This window comes from Borostomias antarcticus (assembly GCF_949987555.1).
Source record: "Borostomias antarcticus genome assembly, contig: scaffold_247, whole genome shotgun sequence".
NCBI classification, from domain to species: Eukaryota; Metazoa; Chordata; class Actinopteri; order Stomiiformes; family Stomiidae; genus Borostomias; species Borostomias antarcticus.
In genome coordinates this window covers 2,501-15,000 of record NW_028176504.1, presented here as the reverse complement: position 1 = coordinate 15,000, position 12,500 = coordinate 2,501, and the positions used below count along the sequence as shown (strand labels likewise).

The 12,500-nt window shown below is 54.0% G+C and overlaps 1 pseudogene across 1 annotated transcript in view; it reads left to right on the top strand.

The window, feature by feature from the left end:
* Positions 1 to 12,500, top strand: part of LOC311328426 (receptor-type tyrosine-protein phosphatase F-like) — a 99,525-nt pseudogene that overhangs the window by 85,701 nt on the left and 1,324 nt on the right. The window contains exons 12-15 of the transcript XR_014631354.1: positions 7,014 to 7,131; positions 7,779 to 8,357; positions 9,406 to 9,503; positions 10,378 to 10,637. The product of XR_014631354.1 is annotated as a receptor-type tyrosine-protein phosphatase F-like (transcript). The remainder of the gene's footprint in view (positions 1 to 7,013; positions 7,132 to 7,778; positions 8,358 to 9,405; positions 9,504 to 10,377; positions 10,638 to 12,500) is intronic.

The window sequence follows — 12,500 nt, the reverse complement described above, 5'->3', positions numbered from 1 at the left end:
TTGGAGGCTAGCTCTGGGGGTTTGATGTCAGAGCGTAGCGGCAGTTGGGAGTTTGATGTCACAGCGTAGCGGCAGTTGGGAGTTTGATGTCACAGCGTAGCGGCAGTTGGGAGTTTGATGTCACAGCGTAGCGGCAGTTGGGAGTTTGATGTCACAGCGTAGCGGCAGTTGGGAGTTTGATGTCACAGCGTAGCAGCAGTTGGGTGCTAGCTCTGGGGGGTTGATGTCACAGCGTAGCAGCAGTTGGGTGCTAGCTCTGGGGGGTTGATGTCACGGCGTAGCGGCAGTTGGAGGCTAGCTCTGGGGGGTTGATGTCACAGCGTAGCGGCAGTTGGGGGTTTGATGTCACAGCGTAGCAGCAGTTGGGTGCTAGCTCTGGGGGGTTGATGTCACGGCGTAGCAGCAGTTGGAGGCTAGCTCGGGGGGTTTGATGTCACGGTGTAGCAGCAGTTGGGTGCTAGCTCTGGGGGGTTGATGTCACGGCGTAGCAGCAGTTGGAGGCTAGCTCTGGGGGTTTTATGTCACGGCGTAGCGGCAGTTGGGTGCTAGCTCTGGGGGTTTTATGTCACAGCGTAGCGGCAGTTGGGTGCCAGCGCTGGGGTTTGATGTCACAGGGCTTCAGTGGTAATAGGATTTCACGCTCCGCACCACCAGGGCCTCGCAGCACGAAATGGTCTTTCACCTCCCCAGGAATCACTCAGCCTGGAGAAAGCTAGAAATACACTGTGTGTGTTTGTGTGTGTGTGTGTGTTTGTATTGGAATGCATTGTAACTAAAAAAAGGGAAAATAACTTTCATTTTTCATGTTTTTTCCCCGAGACGAGAAGAAAATGCAGAATGTGGTTGTTGTGAATGTCCTGTGTGAACTCGCCAGGGCGGTTTTACTGATCACAGCGACGCTACTTCAAGGTCCAGTATTGATTTGAGCTAATGCTTTAGCGGCTGTTGAAACGCTCCATCGTCCTTCAGCATGGCTCATTCTCTCCAGAGTGACCAGAAGGCGCTTCCTCCACCATCTGCTCTGTGAAGACGCCCTTGACTGCAGGCGCCGGTCCTGAATAGCCAGCTCCCTCTCACACACTTAAACAGCCATTATCTACTGAGCTCAACACGTACCTTCCCTTTCAATCATCCCTTTCTGCTTCTGTTCAGCTCTCTCTCTCTTTCTCTCTCTCTCTTTCCCTCCCTCCTTCTTTTACCTTCTCCAAAGCATGATTCCTGTCATCCATCCATATTTGTCTGTCTTAAAGGGGCACTTTACTCAAAATCGTTATCGTTATTTTTTTTTAATATGTCTTACATGTTTACATCATATGCATGGTGGATTGATGGGAAACATAAAAATAAAAAAAAACTATTTTGAGCGAAGTGCCCCTTTAAAGGAGGGGAAAAAAAAGCCAAGCGAGCGTGTTTTTTTTCCCCTGGTCTGCTGTGCTGTCTGACTCATCTCTCTCCCCCCTGCTGTGTCCTGTGTCTCTCGTCCATCAGTGGAGTTTTGACGAGTCGACGGAGTATGTGAGTAACTCGGTCACCTGTGTGCCGCTGGTTGGGTTTGCTGTCTGGTTGCCCTCAGCCACGCTGGGCCGGTCGGGAGTGCTCAGTGTGTTGTGTTATTGTGGGTCCATGTGTTTGTGTGTGTGTGTCCGTGTGTGTGTGGGTGTGTGCTATTTTGTCTTTGCGCTAACTGTGTGCTTCCTTGTGAGAGTTCATAACCCCATCATCCTAACCGCACCAGGAGACGGCAGTGTCTCGTGTGGTCAGGCCTTCCTGCTGTGTGTGTGTGTGTGTGTGTGTGTGTGTGTGTGTGTGTGTGTGTGTGTGTGTGTGTGTGATCTGGCTTGCTTGCCTGGGGCGTGTGTGTTTATGTGTTTTGATCAAGCCTGCCTGGTGAGTGTGTGTGTGTATATGTGTGTGTCTTTGTGTGGTTTGTGTGTGTGTGTGTGTGTGTGTGTGTGTGTGTGTGTGTGTGTGTGTGTGTGCTCGACGTGCAAGCAACTCCATAAAGCGCCCAGACTTTTCTTAGCCTTTTTTGACCTGCGCTGCCATCCAATAAAACAGATGGTTTTCTTCACCAGTTACCCATAACACCCTGCAGCGCCCACAGATAAACATCCATACGATGCGGGTCACTCCCATCGCTGAACATATTAAAGAGAACCCCCCCCAAAGGCCAGGGGAATGTGGTTGACGTTGATAAGACAACCCCCCCCCCCCCCCCCCGGCGATCGCCCTGCTCTTTGAGCTGACAGAGGTCTCTCTAAAGGGAGACCGCCTCCTCTCATCTCCACCATGTTAACAGAGGTCTCTCTAAAGGGAGACTGCCTCCTCTCATCTCCACCATGTTAACAGAGGTCTCTCTAAAGGGAGACTGCCTCCTCTCATCTCCACCATGTTAACAGAGCTCTCTCTAAAGGGAGACCGCCTCCTCTCATCTCCACCATGTTAACAGAGGTCTCTCTAAAGGGAGACCGCCTCCTCTCATCTCCACCATGTTAACAGAGGTCTCTCTAAAGGGAGACCGCCTCCTCTCATCTCCACCATGTTAACAGAGGTCTCTCTAAAGGGAGACTGCCTCCTCTCATCTCTCTAAAGGGAGACCGCCTCCTCTCATCTCCACCTAGGGTTACAAAATTCTGGGATTATTCATAAACTTCCCATGAGAATTGGAGGGAATATATGGGAATTAACAGGAATAAACTGGAAAATATAATTTATTCCTGTTGATTCCCAGTTTATTCTCTGTGGGGGGAAACGTCAATTAGCTGCAATTAGCTGTACTGTCAATCTGTGTGCGTGTGTGTGTGTCTGCGTGTGTGTGTGTGTGTGCGCTCTGTGAGAGATGCCGGCGCCCGACGGTACACGCCACGCACGCCTGCCTCACGACCGCCGCCGCTCATCACCTGAGGGACACGCGCGGCGAGGCGCCATCACACGCAGACATCTGTTGTGGCGCCGGCGGCGTTCAGCCACACCCCCCCGCCAGGCGACGCGCTCCGGTAATGAGCTGAGACAGGGAACAGACAAGGTGTCAACGCGTCCTAGTGAAGACGGAGAGGAGCGCGTTCATACGGGGCCGGGGCGCGGTAGGATATCGGCGCCGGCCGGGAGGGCCCGTCTGGACCACGCCGACGCCCCTCAGGCTCCGACCCCAAGGACAGCGTCTCTCCCCAGGAGTCCGAAATAGGGACGCACGATATATCGGCAATCATATCGGTATCATTTTTTAATATATCGGTATCAGCCGATGTTAGACATTTTTTAATATATCGGTATCGGCCGATGTTAGACATTTTTTTATATATCGTATCGGCCGATGTTAGTCATTTTTTTATATATCGGTATCGGTCCGATGTGCAAAACAGGGCCGATGTGAACAGCAGATCATTATTTCTGTCTAGCTGCTGTTGTGTGTGTTGTTTTTGAGAGGAAACAATGTGGTAAATCTATGATTTATCGGCTTTTCCGAATGTTTTGTAAATAGAGACGCTGTTTCCATGTGTTTTTCAGTGTAACAATTTGATTATCATAGAAACTTGTTTTCATACAGAACATATAGACATCGGTAAATATCAGTTATCGGCAATGACAGCAATGTAAATATCTATTATCGGTATCGGCCAAAATGTTCATATCAGTGCATCCCTAGTCTGAAAGCGTACAGTAGCAGAAACACTCCTTGATTTGGGAGAGAGGGGGAGAGGAGGAGATCACAGCTAATCCCGCCGCAGTCTGTGTGTTAAAGCACTTCCTGCTGATTAACGTAACGAGCGTCTCCTCCGTAAGCTTCCAGCTTTTCCCCCATAATTCACTTGACTTTTTTTCTCGTTTGTCCTCGGTGTTTCATTATGGGCTAGCGTTGCCATAGTCCCCCGAGGAGGCCCCAAAAAAAACGTAAACACAAACACATCGGGGCTATATAGACTGCTAGAAATACTTCTGTAATTAGGAAATTACACACCATTACAGGCGAAGCTGTGTACTTCTCCGAGCTTCTAGGCGGTGGAGAGAGAGACTCATCTCCGAGCTTATAGGCGGTGGAGAGAGAGACTCATCTCTGAGCTTCTAGGCGGTGGAGAGAGAGACTGAGCGCTGAGCTTCTAGGCGGTGGAGAGAGAGACTCATCTCCGAGCTTATAGGCGGTGGAGAGAGAGACTGAGCGCTGAGCTTCTAGGCGGTGGAGAGAGAGACTGAGCGCTGAGCTTATAGGCGGTGGAGAGAGAGACTGAGCGCTGAGCTTCTAGGCGGTGGAGAGAGAGACTCATCTCTGAGCTTCTAGGCGGTGGAGAGAGAGACTGAGTGCTGAGCTTCTAGGCGGTGGAGAGAGAGACTCATCTCCGAGCTTCTAGGCGGTGGAGAGAGAGACTCATCTCCGAGCTTATAGGCGGTGGAGAGAGAGACTCATCTCCGAGCTTATAGGCGGTGGAGAGAGAGACTGAGCGCTGAGCTTCTAGGCGGTGGAGAGAGAGACTGAGCGCTGAGCTTATAGGCGGTGGAGAGAGAGACTGAGCGCTGAGCTTCTAGGCGGTGGAGAGAGAGACTGAGCGCTGAGCTTCTAGGCGGTGGAGAGAGAGACTGAGCGCTGAGCTTGTAGGCGGTGGAGAGAGAGACTGAGCGCTGAGCTTCTAGGCGGTGGAGAGAGAGACTCATCTCCGAGCTTATAGGCGGTGGAGAGAGAGACTGAGCGCTGAGCTTCTAGGCGGTGGAGAGAGAGACTGAGCGCTGAGCTTATAGGCGGTGGAGAGAGAGACTGAGCGCTGAGCTTCTAGGCGGTGGAGAGAGAGACTCATCTCTGAGCTTCTAGGCGGTGGAGAGAGAGACTGAGTGCTGAGCTTCTAGGCGGTGGAGAGAGAGACTCATCTCCGAGCTTCTAGGCGGTGGAGAGAGAGACTCATCTCCGAGCTTATAGGCGGTGGAGAGAGAGACTCATCTCCGAGCTTATAGGCGGTGGAGAGAGAGACTGAGCGCTGAGCTTCTAGGCGGTGGAGAGAGAGACTGAGCGCTGAGCTTATAGGCGGTGGAGAGAGAGACTGAGCGCTGAGCTTCTAGGCGGTGGAGAGAGAGACTGAGCGCTGAGCTTCTAGGCGGTGGAGAGAGAGACTGAGCGCTGAGCTTGTAGGCGGTGGAGAGAGAGACTGAGCGCTGAGCTTCTAGGCGGTGGAGAGAGAGACTGAGCGCTGAGCTACCCCGAGGTTCTGGAACAAGCCTCCATTGTGGTGGCGTCTACATGCTGTAGAAAGCAGCTGAACTCAGCGCCGAGGCCTGGTAGAGAATCACAGCAGCCTCCGAGGATGGTGGGCTGGGTGTCATCAGTGAGCCCCCCCTCTCTGAGGCTGGTGGGCTGGGTGTCATCAGGGAGCCCCCCCTCTCCTGGGCTGGTGGGCTGGGAGTCCTCAGGGAGCCCCCCCTCTCTGAGGCTGGTGGGCTGGGTGTCATCAGGGAGCCCCCCCTCTCCTGGGCTGGTGGGCTGGGTGTCATCAGTGAGCCCCCCCTCTCCTGGGCTGGTGGGCTGGGTGTCATCAGTGAGCCCCCCCTCTCCTGGGCTGGTGGGCTGGGTGTCATCAGTGAGCCCCCCCTCTCTGAGGCTGGCGGGCTGGGTGTCATCAGGGAGCCCCCCCTCTCTGAGGCTGGCGGGCTGGGTGTCATCAGGGAGCCCCCCCTCTCCTGGGCTGGTGGGCTGGGTGTCATCAGTGAGCCCCCCCTCTCCTGGGCTTCAGTCACACTCACACAACTCCAGGAAGCGGATTCAAGCCACAGGCACTCACTGCCCCGGGGTTCCACATGCACGGGAGAACGTGTGTGTGTGTGAGTGTGTGTGTGTGTGTGTGTGTGTGTGTGTGTGTGAGTGAGTGAGTGAGTGTGTCTTGTGCTATTCTGTGTATGTGTGTATGTGTGAGTATATGTGTTTTTGTGTGCTGTGTGCTCTGTGCTGTGTGTGTGTGTGTGGTGTGTGTTTATGCGGGTTTGTCTGTGTGTTCGTGTGAGTAGCTCTTGTGCTATTCTGTGTATGTGTGAGTGTAAGTGTTTTTGTGTGCTGTGTGCTCTGTTCTGTGTGTGTATGTGTGTGGTGTGTGTTTGTGCGGGCGCGGGTGGGTGTGTGTGTGTGTGTGTGTGTTAATGCAGCAGGACGGACGCAGTCCGGTCAGGTGAACGCTGCGGTCCAGAGCTGGTTATTATTTTGGCTTCAGGATCTCCGGCGCTTTGAACAGCGGTCGACTGTCACGGCTGTTCTCAGCTCCCTCTGATGTGTGTGATTCCCGTCGAGCGTTCGTTCTGTCGCTGGTTTGTTCCGCGCCGGCGCCACCTCGTGTGTCAGTGCTCCGCCCCTCCTGCCTCGCCGCCTCGGTCACGTAGGGACACTTTTTATTTTTTAAGCGGAAATAATTTGCCCCCGTTCCACCAGACTGCTTAGGAAATATTAGGAAAGCCGTCGTTTAATTTTCACACGACTAGGTGGCTTTCATTAGCTGCTGCTCTGTAGCTACAGGGCTCAAAATGGAAGCCAGCAGTCACCCTGTGTAGCTGACAGGTTGGAGGGACGAGGTCGGAATAGAAAACGAGCTCCCCTCGGAAGAGAGATCCCGAGTTTCCTCGGAGTAGCTGGATCCGGCGAGGCAGAAGGCCACTGGCCCACTGGTGCTGTTCTGTTCTGGTCCGGTCTGGTCTGGTTGATGGGTGGAGTGTGCCTCGTGGTCGCGGGGGCCAGGAGTTTCTTCCTGACCTCTTCCTCCCCCCCCCCACCGGCCAGGACCGAACTCCTGGCCCTCCTCCATCCTGGCCGTTCGTGGTGATTGATCAACCCAACAGGGAAACTACAACTACAATCTACAACTACAAACTAAAGATGGAGGAGGGCGACTAACATGTTTTTGGTGTTTGTGTGTGTGTGTGTGTGTGTGTGTGTGTGTGTGTGTGTTCGGGGCATAAGCGCTTGTGTGAGGGGGTCGGCAGTGTCACTCACACCCAGGCTTGTCGTGTTTGGCCTCGTACGTTGACCCCTGACCTCTGACCCCCAGGAGGCCTTCATCACGGGACTGCACGCGGAGACCACCTACTCGGTGACCGTGGCGGCCTACACCACCAAGGGGGACGGCGCCCGCAGCAAGGCCAAGGTCGTCACGACGACCGGCGCAGGTAACGGAGGGAGTGGCGTCGCCGTGCGACCGGCTACCGAGGCTCGCCACGCTGATGAGCTGGAGTCACGGAGCAGACCGGATCAGACCGGATCAGACATCAGCCTCTCCTGTAACCACCGGCCCTCACACCTTCTTTTTTCTCTCTCCCTCCCTCCCCCTTTCTCTCTCTCCCACTCCTCTCTCTCCTTTCTCTCTCTCCTCTTCCTCTCCTCTGTCTCTCTCCTTCTCCTCTCTCTCTCTCCCTCTCCTCTCTCTCCTTTCTCTCTCTCCTCTCCCTCTCCTCTGTCTCTCTCCTTCTCCTCTCTCTCCCTCTGTCTCTCTCCCTTGCCTCTCTCTCTCTCCTCTCTCTCTCCCTGTCCTCTGTCTCTCTCCTTCTCCTCTCTCTCCCTCTCCTCTCTCTCCCTCTCTCTCCCTCTCCTTTCTCTCTGTCCTCTCCCTCTCCTCTGTCTCTCTCCCTCTTCTCTCTCCCTCTCGCCCACTCCTCTTTCTCCCTCTCCTCTCTCTCCCTCTTCTCTCCCACTCCTCTCTCCCCCTCTCTCTTCCTCTCTCTCCCTCTCCCCCACTATTCTCTCTCCCTCGCCCTCCCTCTGTCTCCCATTCCTCTCCTCCTCTCCCCCACTCCTCTCCTCCTCTCTCCCCCCCCAGTCCCAGGCAAGCCCACCATGATGATCAGCACCACCATCGGCAACACGGCGCTCATCCAGTGGCAGCCCCCCAAGGAGACGGTGGGGGAGCTGGTGGGCTACCAGCTCCAGTACAAGCGTGCGGAGGAGGAGGCCTACGCCTCGCGCGACTTCAAGAAGACCGACGACCATCACACCGTCACCGGCCTCCACAAGGGCGCCATGTACGTCTTCCGGCTCAGCGCGCGCAACCGCGCCGGCGCCGGCGAGCCCTACGTGAAGGAGATCGCCACGCAGGAGGACACGCCCAGCGGCTTCCCGCTCAACCTGCGCGTGACGGGCCTCACCACCTCCAGCACGCAGCTGGCGTGGGATCCTCCGGCGCTGGCGGAGAGGAACGGGCGCATCACCCAGTACCTGGTGGTCTACCGGGACATCAACAGCCAGCAGAACGCCACCAACCGCACGGGCGACACGCGCATGACCGTCCACGGGCTGAGGCCCGATACCACCTATGACATCCGGGTGCAGGCGTTCACCAGCAAGGGGGCGGGGCCTATTAGCCCCAGCATCCAGAGCCGCACCATGTCCACCTCGCCCGGTGAGAGAGAGAGAGAGAGAATGTGTGTGTGTGTGTGTGTGTCGTGTGTGTTGAATGCGCATGGATGCACATTCGCGCAAGACACACACGTGCACGCTGTCATGAACAGTGTCATAAACAATGTCATAAACACACCGACGCCCGTAACACACGCAAACACACTGCGACAGTACACCTCCTCATACTGCACACACGCACACACACACACACACACACACACACACACACACACACATGCAGATAAAGGTATACTGTACGCCATTCTCTAACGCCCGCAATCTTTATTGGTGTAGCTAATCCCATGACACACCAGCCAGGCCACGCCCCCTCCTCCCTCACGCACGCCAGCCAGGCCACTCCTCCTTCCCCACCACGGCTTCGTCGGCCCTCTTGTCGTCGTTGTGAAACAACCTCTTCGCTATGCCGTCTATTTTAAGAGCCAATCAGATCCTCCGCCCACTCGTGTACGGTACATTTCACGGTAGCGGTGGTGAACTCCTGGCCTGTTCTAGAACATTCCAGCAGGAGGTGGATAGATAATCCTGTGATCCACGAATCACCATCCATGAATGATAGTCGTTACGTTAGCGTGTTTGCCCCCTGGCTGTTTCCTGGTCGTAGGATGATATCTGAGATTGGTGTTTGGTTCTTGGTTGTGCGTTATCTCTTAGAGATCATCTCTCTGCGGGGGGGGGGGGGGGGGGGTCATGTACAATTCACTGCTGTGTGTGCACAGCGTTCCCACCGGTCATGGAATCTCTGGAATATCAGGGAATTTTAAAGTCTATTCCAGTCATGGGAAAGTCGGGGGATTTGATCATTTTTGGTCCATGTCGTGGAATATCAGGGACTTTTGTTTGTAGCATGTTTACATTTTAGTTGATGAAAATACATCAAAATGTAATATTACAATTAAGTAATTTACTTTATCGGGTAACTCAACCTGTTAACTACCTCTCCAGCCTTTGAAAATGTAATATTTTTGTAATATTTTTTCATGCAGTATTTTTCTTTATCGGGTAACTCAACCTGTTAACTACCCCCTCAGCATTCGCCACGAGCTTCGCCGTCAAAGCCGTCATGAAGACGTCCGTCCTGCTCACGTGGGAAGTGCCGGAAAACTACAAGTCCCAAGTGCCTTTCAAGGTAAGAGCCACTCACCTCCGTGGGAGAGAAACTCCGTAGTCGTCGTCGCGTTCAGCGTTCGTTCACGGTGATTCATGCGCCGTGCCTAAACGCTTTGTCACGACGTCACGTGAGTCACACCTCGTGGTAATGGAGTGCGGATGCTTTTGGGAGGGGGGGGGGGGGGGGATGGCGGGGTGCAGCGCGGCGCTGAGGCAGCGTGGGAAATGAGGTGTTAAAGAGGTAAACAGGTGGCGGGCTGAGGGGATGGGGGGGGCGGGGCGCGTCACCTCTCAGCTCTCTGACTAACAACATCTGTCTCAGAGAGGGAGGGAGAGAGGGAGAGGGAGAGAGAGAGAGGGAGAGAGAGAGAGGGAGAGAGAGGTGTGCGTGTGAGCGTGGGCTTTGTGTGATGAATCAGTTTTGTTTGTGTGAGTGAGTGAGTGAGTGAGTGAGTGAGTGAGTGAGTGAGTGAGTGAGTGAGTGAGTGAGTGAGTGAGTGAGTGAGTGAGTGAGTGAGTGAGTGAGTGTGTGTGTTTGTGAGTGAGTGAGTGAGTGAGTGAGTGAGTGAGTGAGTGAGTGAGTGAGTGAGTGAGTGAGTGAGTGAGTGAGTGAGTGTGTGTGTGTGTGTGTGGGAAAATAATATTCATGCATGGTGAATCAAGCGTGTGTGTGTATGTGTGTGTGTGTGTTTGTGTGTGTGTGTGTGAGGGTTCCAACGACTGGGGATGCCCAAAAAGAGTGCTAAACGCCTTGCTAAGTACTGCTCTGTCTCTGCTGTCATACTGTAGGTAAAAAAAATCTATGTCGACATAAATTACAATGTTTGTGTTTGTGTGTGTGTGTGTGCCTGCGTGTGTGTGTGTGTTTGTGTGTGTGTGTGTGTGTTGTGTAGATCCTGTACAACCAGCAGAGCGTGGAGGTGCAGGGGAACCTGAAGAGGAAGCTGATCACGCGGCTGCAGCCCGACACCGACTACTCCTTCGTCCTGATGAGCCGGGGCAACAGCGCCGGCGGGCTGCAGCAGCAGGTGTCCATCCGGACCGCCCCGGACCTCCTCCAGACCAAGCCCGTCCTCCTCAGCCACCAGCAGGCCCAGGGGGGCCGGCTCACCATCGACCTGCCCAAGATCCAGACCACGGCCACGCAAGTCAGGTCAGCCCCTAGTCTGGAGACCGCTAGCCGCCGGGTAGCAGCTAGCCTCACGTTAGCTTTAGCGTTAGCTTTAGCCCCTCGCGTTAGCGTTAGCGTCGCGTTAGCTTTAGCCTCGCGTTAGCCTCTGTTCTTTCTAGCGCAGCTAAAACAAGGTGTTCAGAGGCGGCCCAATGAAAAGCAGACGGTGAAGATAGGCAATTCAGAGATGAATGGACCGAAAAATATGCCTTCATCCTCCCCTCCAACGAGCTCCGAACCAGTGTGCCAAGAAACGCTAGCTCTTGTGAAGAGGCAATTTGAAACGCCACCGTGAAATAAAACAGTCATTTTGAAGCGATCTTTCCTCAGAATTCGGCTAAGAACCAGAAAAATCTAGGGGGTGAAATGTGACAGGAGGAGACGATATAGGAGGTTAGGAGATAAAATAGGAGGTGGGGAGAGGAGACAGGAGAGAGGAGAGGAGATGGGACTTGAAATGGTTTGAGGAGACAATATAGGAGGTTAGGAGATAAAATAGGAGGTGAGGAGAGGAGACAGGAGAGAGGAGAGGAGATAGGACTTGAAATGGTTTGAGTCACCTTTGTTAGGTGTGTATAGTACTGTACTGTATGTGCATGGGTGTGTGGTAATTTATAATCGTTTTCATAAAAAACTGACCTTTGTTTGTAGTCTAGACCACCACACCAGGTCAGTCTATAGTCTCTAGACCACCACACCAGGTCAGTCTATAGTCTCTAGACCACCACACACCAGGTCAGTCTATAGTCTCTAGACCACCACACACCAGGTCAGTCTATAGTCTCTAGACCACCACACCAGGTCAGTCTATAGTAGACCACCACACACCAGGTCAGTCTATAGTCTCTAGACCACCACACCAGGTCAGTCTATAGTCTCTAGACCACCACACCAGGTCAGTCTATAGTCTCTAGACCCCCACACACCAGGTCAGTCTATAGTCTCTAGACCACCACACCAGGTCAGTCTATAGTAGACCACCACACCAGGTCAGTCTATAGTCTCTAGACCACACCAGGTCAGTCTATAGTCTCTAGACCACCACACCAGGTCAGTCTATAGTCTCTAGACCACCACACCAGGTCAGTCTATAGTCTATAGACCACCACACCAGGTCAGTCTATAGTCTCTAGACCACCACACCAGGTCAGTCTATAGTCTCTAGACCACCAGGTCAGTCTATAGTCTCTAGACCACCACGCCTCTGACCTTAAAATCCATACTTACCATTCAGCTCTACCTTACAAGTCATTATAGTCAGAACAGCGCCAGTCTGTGTTCCTCCCTCCCTCTCTGTCGAGGCCAAGTCTGACTTTAGATTCACAGGTGATTGGGATGGGAGTTGGGGGGGGGGTTGGTGGGGGGGGGTTGGTGGGGGGGGGGGAGCTTGTTAGATGTGTCTCCTCAGACAGATGGGGAGTGGAGCAGGGAGCAGAGTACCAAGGTTGGAGGAGAGGAGAGAGGAGAGGAGAGGAGAGGAGACATTTTCTCTGTCTGAGGGCAGAGGGCTCATTTGTAAAGTGACTAACAGAGTCCATAATGCATGAAAACAACTCAGAGAGCAGTCAGACAGACAGACAGACAGACAGGCGGGCAGGTAGACAGGCAGGCAGACAGGCAGGCGGGCAGACAGGCGGGCAGACAGGCGGGCAGGCGGGCAGACAGACAGACAGACAGACAGACAGACAGACAGACAGACAGACAGACAGACAGGCAGGCAGACAGGCAGGCAGGCAGACAGGCGGGCAGACAGACAGACAGGCAGGCAGACAGACAGGCAGGCAGGCAGACAGGCAGGCAGGCAGACAGGCGGGCAGGCAGACAGACAGGCAGGCAGGCAGGCAG